Genomic DNA, 22,970 nt, shown 5'->3' with positions numbered 1-22,970 from the left:
GAACAAGCTGTACAGCTAGGGTTTAAACTACGACAGTTCTTTTTGGCACCCAATGTGGGGCCCAAAGGGTTGAAATAACGACAGATCTGTCCGGATTAATAGTTAGTCATCACAATGCTGATTTATTGGCTCTCAAGGTTGTTGTTCCTGATCTCACAATTTCAGTATATCATACCTTACTTCCATCCGGTATTTGCTGTGTTAGTGTTTATCACTAACTTGGGCTAAGGTTTTTGTCGCATTGTACTTTATGGCAATGACTTGTAATACAATAGAATCATTGATCATGAAACTGATCTGGCTTATGTTCCCAGTGTGATCACCACCTTTATACTTTGGGAGGTATATAACAGAAGTGCTTAGCAATTACAAATCTTTTTTCTCCTTCTCAGGTGCTCAACCTGTGAAGGAGACATTCTTTTACCCTCCCAGTCCTCCCCCAGACCATTTACAGCATCATTTGAGAGTTTTGAAGTTTTTGAATGGCCTTTTAATGCTGTTGAGACTTGTTTGCTGATCGTGACGGGAATCACCATGCTAGCATGCATACAGAGTGTGTTTTGCCCACTACTGATTTCAAGAGTTAAGCAGAGTCAGGTTTGGGTCTTGTCTGGGGTCAAACGACAATGTAGGAGGACCAAGGGATTTTCCCTGAGGCTGGACAGTCATGAGTGGCAGGGTGTGTGGGATAGTATGGGCAAGTATCTAGGTCAGTGGGCCCCTCCAGTATTTTGGAATTTCACTACCGAACAACTGCAAAATCCAGAAGAATTAGTAAAACACTTAAATGAGGTGTGTGGTCATTCTGGCCATACCAGAGACAGACAAATCATGGCAACGTGCTGGGGCTTGGCCTATGCTTACAGGGCCTTGTTCAACACTATCCAGCACCTTCAAAAGCAAAAAAACATCGGTGGATCTGAGGGCCAAGCAACAGTCAGCACAGCTACTCCAGCTCCAAGCACAGCAGTTCACCACCCCCAGTGACAAGTACAGTCACTACTCAAACTCTGGCTGCAATGAACAGCGCAGCTACCCCAGTGGCAAGTACAGCAGCTACTCAAACTTTGACTGCAACAGACAGCGTGGCTACCCCAGCTCCAAGCACAGCAGCTACACCACCCCAGCAACAAGTACAGTTGCTACTCAAACCACAGTGATAATCACTGCAGCCAAACCATAGGATCAATTCGTACCAATATCGGTTGCCCCTGTACGCAAGAGAACAAGCAAAAAGGAGGCAAAAAGGGTGAAGCAAGATGAAGAAACAATGTATTCACCACCTGGTCTAGAATCTGATCAGGAGTCATCATCACATGACGAAGAAGAGGAAGAGGTAACTTCGACCTCGGACCTCAACCGAGCTACGGAATATGCGAAAAGTTTTTACCCGTCAACCAGGGGAGCACATCATCACCTGGTTACTTCGATGCTGGGACAATCGGGCTGATGGTCAGGAACTAGAAGGTCCAGAAGCCAAGCAGCTGGGATCACTTCCTAGAGAAGGGGGAATTGACAAAGCAATTGCAAGAGAGAAAAAGTCCCTCAGTCTTTAGAGGCGGCTCTTGGCAGCTGTGAAAAAAAGGTTTCCATACAAGGACAATGTTATGAGTCGTTCGGCCAAGTGGACCACTATAGACAAAAGGCATCCAGTCTTTGCGGGAATCAGCCATCATAGAAATGATCTATCACATCAAGCCGAATAATGGGGATATACCCATAGATCCAGATGAAGTTGAATGTACACGACCCATGTGGCGAAAACTTACACGGAATGCACTGTCATTATATGCCCATTCATTGGCAACAGTAACCTGGAATGACATAGCACTCTTTTGATTTTCCTCCCCATCCCTTCAAGAGCGGGGAAGGGGAAAGCCCCGGGGGGGGGGGGGGGACGACACGACACTCTATTGCTTCCAGCCCGGCACCACTCACTGGGAGTGAGTGAACAAGCTGTACAGCTAGGGTTTAAACTACGACAGACTTCTGAATCCCCCAGTACTTCAGCAGCAACACAAGCTTATGCTGCAAGTTTGTGATTAATCACACCAGGAATGTTTAGTAGTCATCCCTGATTCAGATCTTCCTGTGGACAGGTCTCCATTCTGACTGAATCGTTTACAGTTAAAGTCACACTCCAGTGGTTGTAGTAGACATACCTTAGATGCAATGATGAAGAGCATAGCATCCGGTTTAAGGTCAGCCAGGGTTTTGGCTATATGAGTACCATCATGAAGAAAGTTTTGTTATACCACAAGTAATCAATATTAAAACAATTATTATTAATATTCCTGCAACCAGTTGCCTTAACCAGGAGAGATCAGGTAACCATGAAGGTAACTTTTTCTACATTGCTTCAAACCCCCAGGAGGTATCATCCTTGGCCATTTTATGAAATATTTTAGTTCGTTTCCAGATTTCCTCCAGATCTGTTTCAGGAGCAGCAATTTCCATTGATTCTTGTTCCACTTGGATTATATCAATGGTTTTACTTTCTATTTCCTCTATGGTTGCTGAGATACTCCCAAAGATGGAATTAGCCATCTCACAAAATTATGAAATGCAGTATTCTGTTCAGCAATAGGGTTAAACCCTCGCTTAACCAATACCATCCTTTCCTTTCAGGAACAGGCCACCACTGAACCACAATACCATCTATATTTTAATAGTGTGAGTACAATTTGAATAGTGACCTACACCTGTGGCATTTAAACAAACATAGTATCCTATTCTGGTTAACTATTCCAAACCTTAAAATTGTAGTGTTAGAAACTGGAACACAAATTAATGGAAGGCCTTGATCTTCTCCTGATTCAGGCAACTGTGCACACACCCAACAGTCACTACAATTAACAACTTAAGTCATTCTGCATTAATTTCAGGTATTAGTCCCAAGCTGGTATGTAGGTTATCACATAAATCCAAATTACAACTGATATAATTTCATATGCGAGGGTCCTGAAGGTTCGATCCGCCATGTCTTCTCTGGTTCTGGTGCTTTCTTTATTCTTGAACAATGTATCAAGCAGGTTGTTTCTTTATCTTCACTGCTGTAAAGGTGGTCAATATTATCTGATACAGTCCGCTCCACTTCTCCTGTAGAGGATCTCCTGAAAAATTCTTAACATAAACCCAGTCTCTGGATCTAAAAGGGCGAGTTGGATAATCCCTTCTATTCAACTGAGGTTTAGTTTGAATTCTTAAAAGAGCCAGTGGTAAGGCTTGGTACTAATATCTTGACATACTTTACTAATCTGTTGTTTGATTTTTTTTTTCCTACTTGCCCACTGGCCTGAGGCCTGTACAGAAAATATAGTTGCCAATCAGTTTCTAATTTTTGCTAATTTCTTGTAGCCATTTTGCAATAAAGGGTGAGCCTCAGTCGGAAGAAATTGTCTCTGGTACTCTAAAACAACGTATTACACTGTTTAACAATGTTCCAATTACTTGTCTTGTATTATTTATTCTACAAGGAATGCTTCTGGCCACCCTGAAAAAATATTCATTAACACCAACAAATATTGGTAACCTCCTGTTCTCAGTAATTGAGAAAAATTTATTTGCCAGTGGTGTTCCGGATAACTTCCTCCCTGGTTGTACCAATTTGATTTCTATTTTCAATTTTAGGATTATTCTTGAGACAGAGCTGATTGTCAGTAATAGAACTATGGTATATAGGTTCCTTCCTGCAATTTGTTCATCTAAGTATTTATACAAAGACTTGCTACCCCAATGAGTTTTATTATGTTCCTCCTGAACTAGCTTCCAGAGTTGGTTATAGGGGATTACAATTTGCCCATCAGGTATCTGAACCCATCCTCTTTGTTTTCCCCTCCTTTGAGATCTCCAATCAATTTTCTATCCTCCTTTGAATATCTAGGTTTAGATTTCTCAATTGTTAGTTTGCCATCAGGAATTAAGGGAATGAGTACTTCCAATTTCAGAGTCACCTTGTTGATGCCCTCAACAATACATAATAGCTACTTCCTCAGGTAGCTGAAGAGCTTTCAGTAGTCATAGAATTTCTGGAGTATGTTTAATCTGTTTCTCCTGGGTGTTCAAAGGTCCTCGTTCTTTCCAGATGGCACCATGTGCACGGACCACACCGAATGCATATTTAGAATCAGTCCAAATATTTATCCTTTTGTCTTTAGCCAATTCCAGGGCACATTCCAGGTTTCTTTCAAATCTGGTTGACTTGAATATACAGTTTCATGTAGTGGCCAAGCAGTCGTGTGTTAATAGCTCTGTTGGTTGTTCCTGCAAAAGGATGCTGGATTCACAACATTAGTGACCACAATTTCTCTATCATCGTGTTGCACAAGGGTGGCCTGCTATTTTAAAAAACATTAAGGAGATAACCAGTGGGCTTCTTTCTGTTCCAGGAATGCTGATACAACATGGGACGTTAGTACAGTTATCTTTTGTCCCAAGGTAAATATGCGAGCCTCTTCAATATTCATGACAACTGCTGCCACAGCTCTTAGGCATCCAGGCCATCCTTTGCTCGCTTCATTCAGCTGTTTTGAAAAATACACCACTGCCCTCTTACAGGGTCCTAGTTTCTGAGTAAGGACCACTAAAGCTATTCCCTGTTCTTCATAGGAATATAGCCAAGAGGATTTAGTCACATCCAGAAGTCGAAGCTGCAGCTCTCATTAGCTCTACTTTTAAATTTCTAAAGCCCTCCTCTGCTGAATCAGTCCATTCCAAAGAGAGAGGGGTTTCTTTTAACCGTTCATATAGGGGTCTTACCAGAACAACATAACCATGCATCCCAAAGTCTGCATCATCCAGTCATTCCCAGGAACGTCTGGAGCTCCTTGATGGTCGACAGTCATGGAGTTTGACAAATGGCTTCTTTTCTAGCAGTTCCAAGTTCTCTCTGTCCTGTTATTTCATGTCCTAAGTAGGAGTCTTGGGCTTGGATTAGATGGGCCTTTTGTCTGGTTACCCAATAACCATTCATTCCCAGAAAATTCAATAATCCCACCATTCACTGGACACATGCTTCCTTTGTTTCTGTGGCAATTAATAGGTCATCCACATATTGTAACAGAGTCCCCATCTGAGTGGGTGGTTTCCATGATCCTAGTTCCAGTGTTAACTGATTTCCAAAAATCATTGGACTGTTTTAAACCCTTTAGGTAATACTGTCCAAGTTAATTGGGTTTTCCTTACTGTGTCAGGATGTTCCCATTTGAAAGCAAATAAATTCTGGTTTTCTTTGGCCAATGGTAAGCAAAAGAAAGAGTCCTTTAAATCCAAGATGGCAAACCATTTCTGATTCAATTTAGTCAATAAGGTATACGAATTAGCTACTACTGAATATCCTCTACAAATTTGTTGATTCCCGAGATCTTGAATCAATCTGCAACTTTTCTTTACTGGCAAGATAGGAGTATTATATTCCAATTCACATTCAATTAAGAATTGTTTTTTTTTTTCCTTTTCCTTGGTGGCCAGTAGCTCCCACATCTGTAACAAATTCTTTTCCCTCTAATTCAACACTGAATAAGTTGCTCCTGTATCCACTAAAATTCCACTTTATTTTCTCTAGTCCATAGATTTAATTTAACCAGTGGATCTGCTAGGGTAGATAACCTAGGTCCCTTGTCAGTCTAGTTCCAATTTAGCCACCGGAGCCACCCCATGGCACTCCCCCCCAGGGCAGTCTCACTTCCAACATCCAAAACTCCCCACAGCACACAAACACCAATCCCATCCCATGGGAGAAGAATCCACTTACCCCACCTTGGCCCGACATTCCTCCTCCACCAGTTTCTAAGCAACCACCGCAGCCGTGGCTATAGCACGACCTAGTTCACTCCTGTCCACATTTATTCAACAAGCCCTCAGTCCCGTATGTTCCCACTGGTTTGCCTGCCCCAGCACTCATCCCATGCTCAAACACAGGAGCCGAGCAAGCTCCCCTCCTTTCCCCCTTGGTTTTCCTTTTTTTTTTTTTCTCACAGCTGCTCACCCTGCTCTGCAGGGGTTACAGATGCCTGTCTGTGCAACAGCACTTCTGGTTTAATGTGAATGTGCTGCTTGTTGCCAGTGACAGCAGTCTCCTCCTCCTTATCAATATCTGATAAGACAGATATAGAGGGTGCTCCTCTCAGAGGTACCTGTGATATATAATTTTCCTATTTATTTCATTACCCCAATATCACAGGCTGAACAACATCTCTCCAGCTTAGCTTTCTGTTTTTCCCTGTCCTTTTCCAAAGCCCAAATTAGGGATCTGGCAGAGCTATATTAATTTCACATTATGTCTGCCACTCCAGGTGGTTTCTGAAAGTGAATCCATATATCTTAGTTCATCCCATTTTCCTGGCCACCTCAAAACCAACATTAATTGTAACAATGTATTATAATTCAGAGTTCCATTTTTAGGCCATTTCTCCTGATCACAGAATTGTAGAATTAACCAGGTTGGAAAAGACCTTTAAGATCATCAAGTCCAACCATTACCCCAGGACTGCCAAAACCACCACTAAGCCATGTCATTAAAGGCTTCATCTCAATGTTTTTTGAACACTTCCAGGGACACTGATTCCATCACTTCCCTGGGCCGCCTGGTCCAATGCCTGATCACCTTTTGGTGAAGAAATTTTTCCTAATACCCAGACTAAACCTCCCCATGCCCAGCTTGAGACATGTCATTATGAGATTAAGATGTGTTTTTTTTAATCTCCTCCTACAATTCAACCATTTTCATTGCTTTATATAATTAAATTCACTAAGAATTACCAGACAATGGGAGCTGTAGCCCCATTTTCTGGTCTGACAAATTTAAAATAAATAAATTATACATGTACACACTGCCATAAAGGATCCTCTGTCTTAGGCATCAAACATCCTTAAAGAACTGCTATCAAACCCTGACACATGACAGACAGAAGGGGGAATCCAAGCAAGGGAAAATTCCATATCAAATTGGAAAAATGCTTAGCAGTCTCCAGAGCAATCCAAGTCTGGCAAGGCAAATCAAACACATTTAATTAATATCACTGTTTCTTTATAGATGAAATGGAAGTTCAAGTATTGACCATGGGAAAGAGCTATTTCATTGACACACTGTTCTCTTTCTATATCATTCCTGAATGTATGATCATATAATAAATAGGGGGCTAATACCTGTCCTCTGCTACTTAACTTCAGAGACTTCACACCAAAATCCCAATTAAAACTTTCCCCAATCTAATAAACAATCACAAGCTTGGCAATTAACTTTTCAAATGCAAGCTTTTTACACTCACAATGTTTTTACAGATACAATTCATACACATATAGGAACATCACAGACTTTATAAAAAGATACACCTGCACACAGGACCTGATATTCCATACGTACGCATCAAGTACTCAACTTTATCCAGAGAAGTTTCATATCAAATTTTAAAAATTAAAAATAACAGGGGTGTACATCATGCAAAATTACAGGAGTGGAGAATTGTAACTTTTAAGTTAGCAACAGTCTAACTAAAAACAGACATTGGTTACAATATTTTATCAATGTTTTCTTGTTTACCGAGCCCCCAGAAGACCCTCCCAGTTCTTTCCAATGTGCCAAAATGTAACCCAATGGGCTTTTCTTCAGAATTCCCTTGTTTTGACCAGCTCCCATTTGAAACAATCTTTTGCAAATCTCTATAGCTTCTCTTTCCCAGTGCTCTGCAAATGCACTTCAAAATATGAGAGCACCTACACACAAGTTTTATGATATTCTCAGGGGGTTCAGTAAAATAGTATCTCTGGGTTCTGCAGATCAACTCCCCTGTTGTTAGATCATAGTTTTGGTTCCAGCAAAATTTACACTGTCCTAATATCCACAGCAGGTTCCACTGTTCAAAAGTTATTATGCACCCATATGTGAGGCTACAAGCCTCTGGTACTGAGTGTAAAGTCCAGGTCTCAAGAGTAGGACTACAGATATTAGAGGTTATACTTCTCTTATACAGCCACCAGGGCGCAGAGAGGGAACTCTTCTTAACCCCCCCATTAGCCACAGTTTACTTTTGTCTACTCCTCCCCCACCGCTTAAACACCATAATCTTTAACACTAAAGACAGACACAACACAAAACAAAGCCGCTCTCCTCGCAGAGAACATGGAACCGCAGATCAGGACTCCACACTCGCTTCACAGCTATGCTATGTCTCAGCCACACAGAAACACAAACACTTACACATGGGATCCCACACACTCACACTATGGTTCCGCCTTACCCTTCTCCTGCTTCTTATGGTAGCAGGTCCATCCTGGTTCCCAGAGTTTGAGATGCAGTGGAGACCTGGTGGGTTTGCCTACCCTAAATTTCAAGCATACCGTTTCTCCGCAGCCGGCACAGGTTGTTGTCTGTCCTCACAATGAGCGGATGAGGAGCAGAGCTCCTCCAGGCAAGCGGCCTGGGGCGCCTAGGATGTCCACCCCTCAGCCGATCCAGCAGCCCAACAGAGATCTCCTGGCTGGCTCGCCAAACTGATACGCGGATTGACTCAACAATTCGTTAAAGTTGTAAAGTAGGTATACTTTTTATTCAGTGCTGAGACGCACAGGGATAATTCCTCAAAGTCATGTGTACCTCAGTGTTGTTTCCCTCTACATTTATTAAGGTTGCACAATACGCCTATACATATTCATGTCCTATCCCTGCTACGTATTATAATGAGCTAGAGGGTCCTTTGCGCCTGCACAGTGCCCCTCTGGTCAGGGGCAGGGGTCTCAAGATGAAGTAAATGAGTCTTCCTCCTGTGAGTAGGGGTCTTCAAGATTAAATAAATGAGTCTTCCTTTTCTTGAACTTTTCACCTTTTAGTCTTCATGTACAGCTTTAGGGTTTGGTCAGTGTCCCAGCCATAAACCATCTGCTTCTCCCCCTTCAGGCATCTGCTTTTCCTTATCAATAGCGGCTTATCAGTAGAATCAGGCATCTGCTTTTCCTTGTCAGTAGAACCAGGTGTCTGCTTCTCTTTATCAATGGTTCATGCCTTTGTTCTGCTTAGTAGGCATGATAGGTACAGACCATACCTTTGTTTAAGCAAGCGAATTCCTCTAACCCCCTTGTACAACCCCCCTGTACATTGGTTAACCCTGTATCAAGGACCTGCCTTGGAATATGGTTTCAGAGCTTCAGTTACTGTCAGAGGGTCCTGTATAGAAGCAACAAAATTTTATCTTCATTGCAAGCATATATACACACAAAAAGATGTGGAAGATATATAGAAGTCAGCTTACCAAGTCAGAGCCACCAATACCAATATTGACCACATCAGTGATTGCCTTTCCAGGGTAGCCTTTCCATTCACTGCTACGGACTCGCTGTAAGAATATTGCCATGACTATTTTATACTTAAGTTAATGATTCTAACACTGGAAATGCTGTATTTTCAGGTACTGTTATAGTAAGTCTCTGAAGAGACCTTTCAAGCTTCCAGACTTTAAAGCCTACACGCAAAGCTACCTTCTTAGCTCAGTTATATCCAAGATAACCCTTTATTAAGGGTTAGAAGTCTAATGCACATATTTAAAAATACTGCAGTATCTAACTGTGTGAACTGCTATAGCATTCACAACAGTGTTAGCAAAGGCAAAAGAAATCAGACTAAAAAAATGAATAAAATATTGGGCACTGAGCTATTTGTAACAAATATCAGAACCTGAGGGGGTTAAGTGTCTTTAATTAGAAAGAAAAAACCTTCGCTAACTGGAAGACATTAAAATATGAATAAAGCAATGGAGATAGAGATTTATTGGCAAACCAAACATTCAAAAGGCTTCTCTTGTGCATATATGCTTGCATTAAGGTGTATTTCTGGGCAGGTTTCTGCTCTATTCTTGTAACTTTAACAGTCACTGAGAGTTTTAACAAACAAAATTACAATCATTAAATAATATCAAAACACTGCATTGGATTTTGCCCATCAGGTAACACCCTATGCATTAAATTTGTCCAATCCAAATTAATCTTTCTAGTATCATGCACTCTTCATAACTTCCCCAATTCTAAATCGATTCTTCAACAAATCACCTGGTTACACTGATGCTGCTCTCCTTCTCCACAGATGTTTAAGTTAAATCTTACAGAGAATGCACTCTTAGTATATACCATTTCTGTAACCTGAAGATGTTTTAAAATACCACCTGCTTACGCAAGTTGACCGAAACAAGCATCTTCATTAATCTTTCCAAGCAAACTGCTTAATGTGACTTATTTTGCAGAGAAGATACAGCTGCATGGGAAGTGATAATCACAGGCTCTGATAACTGAAACTATCTAGCAACAAATGAGGGTGGCACCAGTGAAAACTTGGTTTGCACTATCAAAAAAACCTTAATCAGTTAAAAGCTCTACAGTGGAAAACACACCACTGAATTAGTGGCCAATTCAGTTCTAGCATTACCTGAAGAAACTACCAAATTCAAACTAATTGGCATCAGTTATTGTTGTTTTGGCATTTATCCATTAGGAACTGGACATAGTACAGGCTCATTTTGTATAGGTTAACAAATATGAGTTAGCAGTGATATAGGCCATTACCACCAGGATAACAATCAACTTCACACCTCAGAGCCATGTTTAATGCACCAAAACTATTATTTGGTGAACTTTTACTGATTAGTTTTATGACACAAATTTGACTTTGGTACAGTACTAAGTTCTTCAGAGCATTTCCTCCATTGATTTGACAATATACCTACATTTTAAAGATATACAGAATCAAAAAAACTCCCAAAATAATGAATGATATTTGACAATAATGCTCAACTGCTGTATTTAACTAGGAAACAACAAAAATTTTACACCACTAAATCTGCAAAGAATAGACTCATAAAGGAATTTTGCAAAAAAATAGAGTTTCTACTTGATAGAGGCAAGTAATTGAAAAATTAGCAAGAAATAAAGCAATATTTGAATGGTACTTAATGCTTTACAAAACTTCTGAACTAAGTGCAAGATTACTGTGAAAAGAACAAAATCTGGAGAGCACAACAATAAAAAACAAAAAACAAAAATCACACAAAACACCCACAAAAATACATAAAGGAGTAAATCATACCAAAACCAGCTCCAATCCCATTTTTGAGCCAGACCTATTATTAACGTCAAACAAGAGCACAATTCATGTGACCTAGCCCACAATCGGTGCTTCACAATACACATAAGAACTTGGCTGGGTATAGTATAATTACATTAAAAAAAAAACCCAACAGAACATGGCAGTACTTTATACCTGGCAGAAGCGCTTCATTTTGTCCAACACTTTGTTTACTTCTGGAACAACATCCTTCCCATCTACAACTATTGGCACATTGGAACGATTTCCCAGAGTAACATGAAGCACAGCTCAGTTCTGAAGAAAGGGGAAAAAAATTATGAATTTACTCCCAAATTAGACCCAGAAGCCTCAGATGTCTGACCGAGGAGATAGTATGATCTTCAAGTCTTTGAAATTCTTTAATTAACTGGAATTGGTAGACCAGTAGTTTGTGAGTATATGGGTATAACACACACTCATCACTAGCATCATGGTTTAAGCCCAGCCAGCAACCCAGAACCACACAGCCGTTCACTCACTTCCCCCCACCTTCCTCCCCCAACTCCCAGAGGGATGGGGAAGAGAATCAAAAATAACGTAACTCCCACGGATTGAGATAAGAACAGTCTAGTAACTAAGGTATAACACAAAACTACTACTGCTACCACCAATAATAATAATAAGGGAAATAACAAGGGAAGACAATACAATTGCTTATCATCCACCAACCAATACCCTGCCTGAAACAAGCAATGATCTAGCCCTTCTGGATACCTGCCCCCAGTTCATATACTGGGCATGACATGCTGTGGTATGGAATACCTCTTTGGTTATTTTGGGTCAGGTGTCCTGTCTCTGCTTCTTCCCAGCTTCCCCTCCTCCCTGGCAGAGCATGAGACTCACAAAGTCCTTGGTCAGAGTAAACATTACTGAGCAGCAACCAAAAACATGGGTGTTATCAACCTTGTTCCCAGACTGAAAAAATCAAAAACACAGCACTGCACCAGCTACTAAGAAGGAGAAAAATGACTGCTACTACTGAACCCAGGACAACCAGCTATCTAAAAAACACACTCTCGCTTCACAGTCACTGCAGAGGGCTTACCAAAGCACAATATGCAAAGTAAACAAATAGCTTATTTGTCTACACTGATAATAAAGCTCAAAATGCCTTGGAAAGCATTTAACAACTGAGGGTTAAAATTATTAATTATTCTATGATTCATATATTAAAAATAATTATTATTTATTAATGTATTGATTATTTTAGCATGCTTGCTTAATTATTTTGGCAAGCTTCAGGTATACAAGGATAAAGTTTCCCCATTAATGACAATACTGGAAATCAATTATAACAAGCAGCCAAAGTTATTTTCTCTGGCATTTTCTCAATTATCCCAAGTAGTCTATTGCATATGGGAAGAGACAAATACATTCTTATGGATTTGACAAAACAGAATACAATAGCTATATTATTCTATCCACTGCTCTCAATTAAATGTTCCCTGAATACTAACTGCCGTGGTTTAAACCCAGTCAGCCATAAATTACACAATCAGTCGCTCGCTCGCTCACTCCCCCCTCCTTTCTTGCCCTCCCCCTGCTCCCTGGAGGGATGGGGAGGAGAATCAAAAGAATGCAACTCCCACAGGTTAAGAACAGTTTAGTAACTAAGGTATGACACAAATCACTACTGCTACCACCAATAATAATGATAAAGGAAATAAGGGAAAAGAATACAACACCCCACCACCTGCCAACCAATAACTTGCCCCCACCCAACCAAGCACCAACCAATACCTAGTCCAACCCCGCAGTGAACTAGCCCTTCCAGGTAACTCTGTTACATCCTGGGCATGATGTGCTGTGGTACAGAATACTTCTTTGGTCAGTTTGGGGCAGGTGTCCTGTCTCTGCTTCCTCTCAGCTTCCCCTCCGCCCTGGCAGAGCATGAGACTCAGAAAGTCCTTGGCCAGACTAAACATTTGAGCAGTAACCAAAAACATCGGTGTTATCAGCACTGTTCCCAGCCCGTAAGTCAAAAACACAGCACTTTACCAGCTACTAAGGAGAAAAAGAAATGACTGCTACTGCTAAACCCAGGACACTGACACATCAAATATATAGGCAGTAGTTGTGCTGAGAAAAAAGTTGTTAGCATGCACCACATTATATTAATTCTCCAGTTACACACAAATCAAAGCAATGAAATCTGGCCTGTTCAAGAGCTGAACAGCTTGAATCTAGAATGAAGGAGCTAGTCAATACTAACAAATAAAAAATTTGTCTGTTCTACCCCAGTGTTCCCTGCTATAATGAGATGCATTGAGAGACAGACAAGTTATGATTTAAATACCAAATGCTAATTCAAAAGTCACTGAGTCTGTAGTTACCAACTTAGAATATGAAAAAGCTTTCAGTTGCTAATTAGCAACGCATACCCACTTAAACTTGGGGTGAACCAAGACAGTTCTGCAACTCAGCCATGGAATGGTATTTGACAAATACTGCTCACTATCCAGCTTGAAGGAAGCTTTGTCTTGGTGAAGAGAAGCAGTCATAGTTGACCTGATGTCTACTGTTAAATGGAAATATTTTCTATAAATCAGGTGGACTAAGAAGACTGTCCCCATGATGAGTGGTCAGATATTAGTTACTTTGTAATGCACTGCATCTTTGTGCCTTATCAAGCTACAAGTTAACTCATCTGAGACAAAAACCTGGCAATGACACACTTGGATGCACTATAAAGAATTTCCACATAACCGCACACCATGCAGCCAATGCCTGCAGCATCAAATACAGTCGAATCAAATATTTGAGAGAAATAGCTAAAAACATTCTAAACCAGAATAGTAGACAAGTCAGCTCTTGCCATTAAGAGGCTCCCTTCTGTCTTATTGCTTTAAGTTTATTTAGTCATGCTGCTTGACAACATCCTGTTTTTAAGGTCTCATGACAATTTTACATTCTCCACATGCTCTTATTCAGGAGTCAAGCCAATTTGATTTGACATTCTAGACAAAAAAATTTAAGCAAAGCAAATCCAATTCTAAGTCAACTTCTGACTGTAAATAAGAAACAGCCCGATAATGAAAAAGATACTTCTGAACTCCTCACACAGGTAATTGCTACATGAAATTGCCATATCAAGATAGTAGCAAAGCAGGGAGTTAGCAGAAGCCAAATACATAATTTAATATCGTGTTTAAGTGGTTTCTGTGCAAATTACATCCTTCTGAGAAAACTTCAACTACTGCTACATTTGCTCTCATGTAGACAATGAAGTATAACTCCATAATATATGGACAGTGATGGGCTAGCCCTGTAACAATGTTACATGAGGCTAGCAAGAGGCAGTACCCAAGGAGGCAATCCTCTAGGTAGGTTTAAGACATCACCTTCTCCACTTTCATTTTTCACTAAGCTAGAATTGCATGTGAATTGAAGGCATTAATACAGAACCATCTCTCCTGTAAAGCTTTCTGTCCATGCATTTTTACAGACATGTAGCATTCACAAATAATACGGTGTCCAACCGCTGAGTTATCTTAAGCAAACAGCTTGTGCAACCAGCTACATCAGTCAATAACCAAATCAAAGGAAACACTGATTTCTGTGAATTTACCTCAAACATACTAAATAGCCTTAATTTTTAAGATAGATAGACTAACAAATCACACTAAAGACTATCTAGTTTATCTATTTTCATTTCAGAGAAAAAGTACATTTAGTTTTCTGTATGTTTTGGTGAAGATTTAACCTTAATTACAACCTTCATATCTACATGAGGATATTCCATCCTCCTACTGAAATAGGTGGCTATTGTCCCCAAAACTGTTTAGTAGTCTCCACAGTTAAACACAGCCAAAGATAAGTGGCATTGACAGCCCAAAGCAGAAAGCCTTCCACAATCCTCACTAAAACTCTACAGGCAATTCACTAAGGTTTATGATCACCAACATCAGGCAAAAGCATGTAAGGGATACCTGGAAAGCAATATTCTGCTCCATGCACTTTGAAAGATCTAACCCATCCTCCTCTCTACAAGAGAGAAGAGAAAGGAAAAAAATACCACTAAAAATGTCTAAAAAAAATAAAATAAATTAAGATGCACGTGGAAGGGATGATGGAATAGTTTTAGTCATACACATTTTCTTCTGTCTTGGTTAGAGCTGTGAAAATCTCATAAGTAGTGCAGCAAATACTACTATCATTAAGCATTTCAAAGTACCAATTAGTAAGTTGTTTTCAAGACTTCTTACATAGATGCATGAACACCTATAACACATAAGTGTAACTGAAGGTAAAGACCCATGGACAGAAATAGCCTTACCTCAGTGAAGTTGATCTTCACTGCACTGAACATATGATCTCTGGCACTTTCCACACCCCTTGACTTTGTCTGAAAAATGTAAAAATAAAATCCTCTTAAAAACAGCAGGAAGTCAACATGCACTACAGAGGTCCAGCTGCATCAATGAGCATGAACATTTACCATAAGACAGTGAAACAAATTATGGTATTGAAGACCCATCTGATTCTACCTTAAAAATCCTCATATTTTAAAGCAAGTATTATGCAGGCTGCTTATTCCCTTGAGAGGTTACACAATAACATGTGCTGAATGACAAAGATACAGTAAATCTATCTTACTCAGTTTCATGCTGTCATACTGGTATAGGATTAATCAGTGATCCCTTGTACTAGCTTAAGGTGGTGGGTTTTTTGTGATTTTTTTTTCCTGTTTGTTTTGTTTGGTGGGTTGTTTGTTTGTTGTTTTTTTTTTGTTTGAGTGAAGAGTAGGAAAAGTAACTTTGCTATGGCTATTTTTGATAAGACAAATATTTAAAACAGGAAGCACTACCTGATCTAAGCCTTCAGCTGAACCAGTAGCCAGGGAAGGATTGTAAATACAGGCACTACACTAAACAGTAGTTCAACGGTTTAAAGAGAGTTACCAGTTCCATCAGCATTGTCATCACTTCTTCTGTAACAAGGTTCTTTGAATAATCCAGTAAGATATCCCCATGATCAGTATTCAGAGTCAAGCTGTCAAAACAAAGCAGGTTGTTTAATTACAAATTCCTGGAGAACTGTTTTAAGCAAGACAATGCTAACTCCTCCATAGACTACAAAATACTTGGAAATCTAATTATACCAAGTTCTCAAAGATGACCCAAGAAAGTGATTTCCCCACAAGTCTCATAAAATGACTTACTAGAGTAGTGCTTTAATTGAAGACCATGGCTTTCAACAAGCTAAATTATAGCGTCCACTTTCTGCTTGTGGAAGTCCAAACACAATAAAGTACATTTAATGCATAACTGGACATTCCCATTCTATTTTCACTAAGCCACTAGCATTCTCTAACAATAATTAGCTTTTACCCAATAGATCTTAGGTAAAAAGCTTACCACATTCTCTTACTGCTAAAAAATTAAACTGCCTTCCTACAGGTCCTTTCAACACATAATCATTATTTAAATGGAAACTTGAGCAAGCACAACTTAAAAATCTATACAACTTCATGTACAGAAACACCATGTCAACTACTATGAACAATTAAACTCCTACTGAGTCAGCAAAACTACACCATGCACAAATGGAAGTCTCCAAATTATTTTACTAATTATCTGAAAACTATAGCCTAACATTTCAAAAAGACAAGTATTTTTGGGTTTACAGCTGAAATGAAACTTGGAAATGGCAGTCCAATAAAGCAAGCCCATTTGTATTTTTATTAGCTTTGTATTTATGTGAGAACCTACAAGTCCTTTACAGCAGTTTCCTACCCATTTCTTCTTTTCACTAATTGACAGCAAAAATAAACATTCACTCTAAACTGGACAACTTAAGTTCCTGAAATAACTCAGTAGGCCTCCTATACAAGCACAGGCAGCCTTCTATATCTTATTCTTTTGCTCCACTTGCACAAGCCACAAGAAATCCCATGCTTCTAAGTTTTCCATGCTTCTACATTCCACTACCTCCCCTGCTTTCTCCTTCTCAATACCAAAAACAAAGTACATTTCTGTGATTTTAGTGACCATGAATACCAGAGACTTCACAGGGACAAAACATGGTGTAATTGCTATTCCAAACAGATATGACAAAGCAGACAGAATTCTGCCAAAGAAGAACAAAGCTGAACTTCTAATAACAGCAATAATCAAAGCCAAATAAATTGGGTGGCTTCACTAACTTGAATAAAAATCACAGTAACACACCCTTTTTCAAGTCCTAAAAAAAAAAAGACAAAATAAGGAAAGGAAGATGTCTTGAATCACAATCTCTGAAGAATGTTTCTTTTATAGGCAAGAACACAAGGCGAGGAAGGAAAAATAGTATCATAGCTGCTAATCACCATTCTCTTCACTGGGCTGCAAGCACTAATCCTGAAACCCTGACCATCCAGCACAAAGGTACCTGGAATACAGCTAGCTAAGATAAGGACTGCCATCTCTCACCAGCAAAATTAGCTATTTATTGCTACAGTACAGAAAAAAAAATCCGAGAACAAGAAATCCAGCAAGTCGACAACTGGAAAAAGGGAAATATAACTCCCATATTCAAGAAGGGGAAAAAGGATGACCTGGGGAATTACAGACCAGTCTCACCTCTGTGCCTGGCAAAATCTTGGAGCAGATTCTCCTAGAAGGCTTGCTAAGGTACATGAAAAACAAGAGGGTGCTTGGTGACAGCCAGCATGGCTTCACTAAGGGGAAATCCTGTCTGACCAACTTGGTGGCCTTCTATGATGGGGCTACAGAACTGATGGACAGGGGTAGAGCAGTTGATGTCATCTACCTGGACTTGTGCAAAGCATTCGACACTGTCCCACATGACATCCTTGTCTCTAAATTGGAGAGACATCAATTTGATGGATGGACCACTCGGTGGATAAAGAACTGGCTGGATGGCCGCACACAAAGAGCTGTGGTAAATGGCTCAATGTCCAGCTGGAGACGAGTAACGAGTGGTGTTCCTCAGGGATTGGTGTTGGGACCGGTCTTGTTTAACATCTTCATCCCTGACATGGACGGGGGATTGAGTGCACCCTCAGCAAGTTTGCCGATGACACCAAGCTGTGGGATTCAGTTGATATGCTGGAGGGAAGAAATGCCATCCAGAGGGACCTCGACACGCTTGTTAGGTGGGCTGATGCTACCTTATGAAGTTTAATCATGCCAAGTGCAAGGTCCTATACCTGGGTTGGAGCAATCCCAGGCACAGCTACAAGTTGGGCAAAGAAGAGATTCAGAGCAGCCCTGCGGAGAAGGACTTGGGGGTGCTGGTTGATGAGAAAATGAACATGGGCCAGCAGTGTGTGCTTGCAGCCCAGAAAGCCAACCTTATCCTGGGCTGCATCAAGAGGAGCGTGACCAGCCGGTTGAAGGAGGTGATCCTGCCCCCCTCTACTCTGCTCCTGTGAGACCTCACCCGGAGTACTGTGTGCAGTTCTGGTGTGCTCAACATAAAAAGGACATGGAACTGCTGGAACAAGTCCAGAGAAGGGCCACGAGGATGGTCAGGGGACTGGAGCACCTCCTGTATGAAGACAGGCTGAGAAAGTTGGGGCTGTTCAGCCTGGAGAAGAGAAGGCTGTGTGGAGACCTCATAGCAGCCTTCCAGTATCTGAAGGGGGCCTATAGGGATGCTGGGGAGGGACTCTTCACTAGGGACTGTAGTGATAGGACAAGGGGTAATGGGTTAAAATTTAAACAGGGGAAGTTTAGGTTGGATATAAGAAGGAAATTCTTTCCTGTGAGGGTGGTGAGGCACTGGAATAGGCTGCCCAGGGAGGTTGTGAATGCTCCATCCCTGGCAGTGTTCAAGACCAGGTTGGACAAGGCCTTGAGTGATATGGTTTTGTGTGAGGTGTCCCTGCCCATGGCAGGGGGGTTGGAACTTGATGATCTTAAGGTCCTTTCCAACCCTAACTATTCTATGATTCTATATGTCTGATACAATTGCTTTACAGAAAGGTCTCAGATTTGAACACATTTCACTAATGATACATTGAGGCCATTAGTATAGTAATACTACTTCAGTTTAAAGTAGATATATTAAAATTCTTATAGTTTAATATAGAAAGATACTCTTTCCCAGTCTTCTACTCCATGAACATGAATCCTCATAGTCTTATCTTTATATTCACCTGACATACACCTTACTTTTACAATCCATTGTTATTTTACTTGTATGAATAAAAATCAATTCCACTAGACCTAGAAGACTAAGTATCCCATGAAGCTCTGTCTGGATTCAAATCAGTGCTCATTTGAAGAAATTTCAGAAAGATGGCATACCAAGACATTTCACACACACAAAAAAAAAACAACAAACAAGCAGTGGTTATCAGATCTAACTTCTCACACAGTGGAACATGCAGCATTCAACATAATCTCATCTTAAACCTTTACACAAGGGGACTTACCCTTTGTTTAAATAGAAGCTCCAAACCCTGCAGCTCAGCTGCATTCTGCAATGCAGCAGCTAATGGTGGCACTACACAGGTAGAACAAGAGCTTTGTCACATAATCCACATTTAAGTGATGCAGCCCTTAGTTGAAAGATCACCTGCAGCATCTCTATGATTTTCTCTCTCAGCTAAACACAAAGTAAAGAAACAGTATGCGACCCCTAAATGTATTATTACACATGGATTCCCTGGCAGTATATATTTACCATTTAGATTAGAGGCTCCTTCTAATCCTTCATAATGGACAAGCCAGCTAGCAGGAGTGCTTTATATCCTGCACTACCTATTTGCATCGAGTACCTTAATCATCATCCAGGTATCTATTATCTGCCAAGTTCTACAATAGCTACATCAGATCAGTTCTAACCCCTTTGAAATAGTGGGATTTTTCATGTTGTTAAGACCCACTGTTCCTACCAGACCTTATATTTGGGTGGCAAAAAGAGCCAAAGGTATACCTCATAGGGTTGACTACACTCCTCATTAGGAAAACAGGAGATACAAATTCTGAGACACTCATTTCTCAGATTTGCAAGTTACCCATACCAGTCAAGTTTCTCTAGAATCAGTATCAGGAAGTACTTTTACATAGGTGGGTATAAGTTCCTCTTTTCCTTCTAAAGGAAGATAGTTATTTTATGACAAAACCTAGCAGAAGGAACTGAAACATATTAACAAAGATTAATTTCACATGGAGAGCTGCAAACTACAGAGGACCCTGTGGCCAGCCCTCCAGACTGCTTAGGCTTTCAACACATGTTAATCACCATCGTCCTGCTGATCTGGCTCAAAGTTGCAATCAGTGACATTTATACAAGCAGATCTGTCAAACTAACCCAGGCTGTCAGTTCTGCAATTGTATTTTGCACCATTTCATGGTTAAGGTAGCAGCCAGTTAGATTAAAATGCATTGCTATCCCCAATAGGAATATTTAAGCCATTTAGGAAGGAACCGTGTAAGAAACCTCTTGATTGATTTAGGTAGCTTGCTTGTTACAAGAATGTTACCAAATTCAGTCTCTTCAAATATAGTAGAGAAGGAAATCTTGCAACCAGTACTAGCTCCATTAGAGAAAAGCTAGTAGATATGTATAAGATAATATCAATAAAGTTCTTTAACAGGATAGAAAATACTCTTAGAAGAGCCAGACAAAGTCAATGCTCCAAAAATTTAGCATACCTTTTCCATCAATAAAAGTGGCATTCTAAGTCTTGTCTACTAATGTGCAGGACTTCATATGCAATGTTTAACTACAATTTAAGCACCTAATGATCTCAAAAAGAAAAGTCACTTTATCTAGGGCAGTAACAAAAAGCTTGATACCGCTGTAACCTTAAATCTTAAGCTCACAATAGTGTGTGTGCCTTTAACACAGTAGAAGAAACCAAACTGTTCTAACTTACTAAGACATAGAGAGAAAGAAATGTTTGGCTGATGGGGGAAGGAACATCATGGAACTGATAACAACTAGAAAGACAGTAAGTAAGACCAAGGATGCTAGCCTTCAAGACAGAGTGGCACTCAGCATGGAGCGAGACTGGAACAGAACAGAAACAAGGACACACCAACTGCTAACTCAGCACGAGGACCTTACAAGCATACACAAGCACTGAGGTCATTCAGTAAACACAGTGAGGAAGACTACTGACAACCACCAAAGACCCCCACTCAGCAAGAAAGCACATACATAATTAGGATGTGCATATTATAATTAATTCAAGGAAAACTATTAATATGCATGAGTATGCTAAATATATAGCCACTGTCAGAAAGTATCAAGCACATTCACCTTCGTGAAATGATTTGTGTGTGTGCCCAGCACTTCACTAAAGAATGCCTACTTCCTGAAACCCCAAATTGAGCCTTAGAGAGCTTCTCCAAGCAACTTTTATGGTAACACCACAAGTCTTATCTGAAAGCTTGAGAACATAAACTCACTGTATCTGTATTACTCAGGCTCACTTTAAAACTAAGTCAGGGACACATATGCATACTATTACTTTCAAGATTGCTAGTATACTCAAACAGCGAAGCCACACACAACTGAGCACAGTCTGGTGCACATGATGGAACCGCTTTCACTTCTTACTCCCTCCTCTGGCTAAGGAGTGTTGCAATGCATTTATGGCAACGTGGATAGCATGAAGCAAAGGAGGACTAAGCCTACTAAACATTTCCTATTTCCCCATCTCAGGGCAGTGGCAAATACCGTCGCACTCCTGACAGGTAGAGACACATGGACGGATGGCTCCGCATGATTTTATCGCGGATCTCATCATGGCTACGCACACGGGTGCAAGAGACTAAGAAACGGAGGATCCACAATGCCACTATGTGAGTTGTAGCCCACCGCTGTGCTTCCCAGCACGTACCCTACTGCAAGGATAAGTCAAGGACAAGTGGGCTCTGCCGCCCTCCTCGAGGGATGCCAGGGATCGCATCCCCGTCCGCAACCATTCGGCTGCCCACATAGCGCTCCTGGCAGGGCGCTGCAGGCCCCGGGCGCATGTGCCCAGCCTGTAATGAGCCTGCAGCCAGCCCGGCTTCAGTCACCATCACGCGGCCCCTCCGTACGCTGGCGGGAGCAGCAGCTAGCAGAGCGGCTGCGTGTGCATGCGGCGATTCCTCCCTTCTCCCATCCCAGGACCGCATGGGCAAGAGAGAGCGAAGTGGAGCTCCACTCAGCCCCTGAAGAACTGAATCGAGAGGGCGCATTCCGCCCCCGGGGAATGTCCCGGCTCCCCAGCAGCGTCTATCTGAGACAGCGCTACGCAGCAACAGACCTCGTACACTGAAGTAATCAGTGTGCCGGCAGCCTGAGGGGTGGGCGGGGCGCGGTGCAAGGGAATTAGGACGGCTACTGCCCCACTGAGCCGCAGAGAATGACTGGCACGGTCTACCTAGCCTCACTTGAACTTCTGGAAGCGATTCTTGTCAGCTTCGAACAGCTGCCGCAGGACAAGCTTGGAAGAATTTGCCTTGTGCCATTGCACTAGCTTCTTGAAAGTGGGGTCACCTAAAAAAAACATACTAGGAACCAAATAGAACTACACCAAACAACAGTTAACACACAACCCCAAGCCTCCGCCTTTATAGCGGCGAGCTCGGCTTCCTGCCGTCGGCCCCGCCCCTTTACGGCTACCCCGCCAGGCCAAGCCGTGGGATGTCCTCAGTTCATCTGCGCGGTTTTGTGAGTGTGCGCGTTTGCTATGTGGCTTCCGGCCGTCGTGGACAGGTCGCTAGGTCTCGGGGCTGATATAAGGAAAGCAAGTGCCTGGAAAACATAGGGTTAAAATACTTTTAGCCTAACTCAGGTTTAAAATAGAGAACAATGTTTGTGTTGTAAGTCTATGGTGAGGTAACAGAATTTAGTGGCCTTACTAATATGAGTGAATTATTTCACCCCGTCCTTCTACTTATCAGTTAGTTTAGAGACA

General features: G+C 41.1%; 1 pseudogene; it reads right to left on the bottom strand.

The window, feature by feature from the left end:
- LOC130609316 (glucose-6-phosphate isomerase-like) overlaps nucleotides 1–22,562 on the bottom strand; it is a 47,546-nt pseudogene extending 24,984 nt beyond the window's left edge.
- Between the last annotated feature and the right edge of the window lie 408 nt (nucleotides 22,563–22,970).

Source organism: Pezoporus wallicus, unplaced genomic scaffold (assembly GCF_028554395.1).
Source record: "Pezoporus wallicus isolate ANWC-B61680 ecotype Strahan unplaced genomic scaffold, APGP_CSIRO_Pwel_v1 contig_7923, whole genome shotgun sequence".
In the NCBI taxonomy this organism is placed as follows: Eukaryota; Metazoa; Chordata; class Aves; order Psittaciformes; family Psittacidae; genus Pezoporus; species Pezoporus wallicus.
This window is presented reverse-complemented; position numbering and strand designations above follow the sequence as displayed.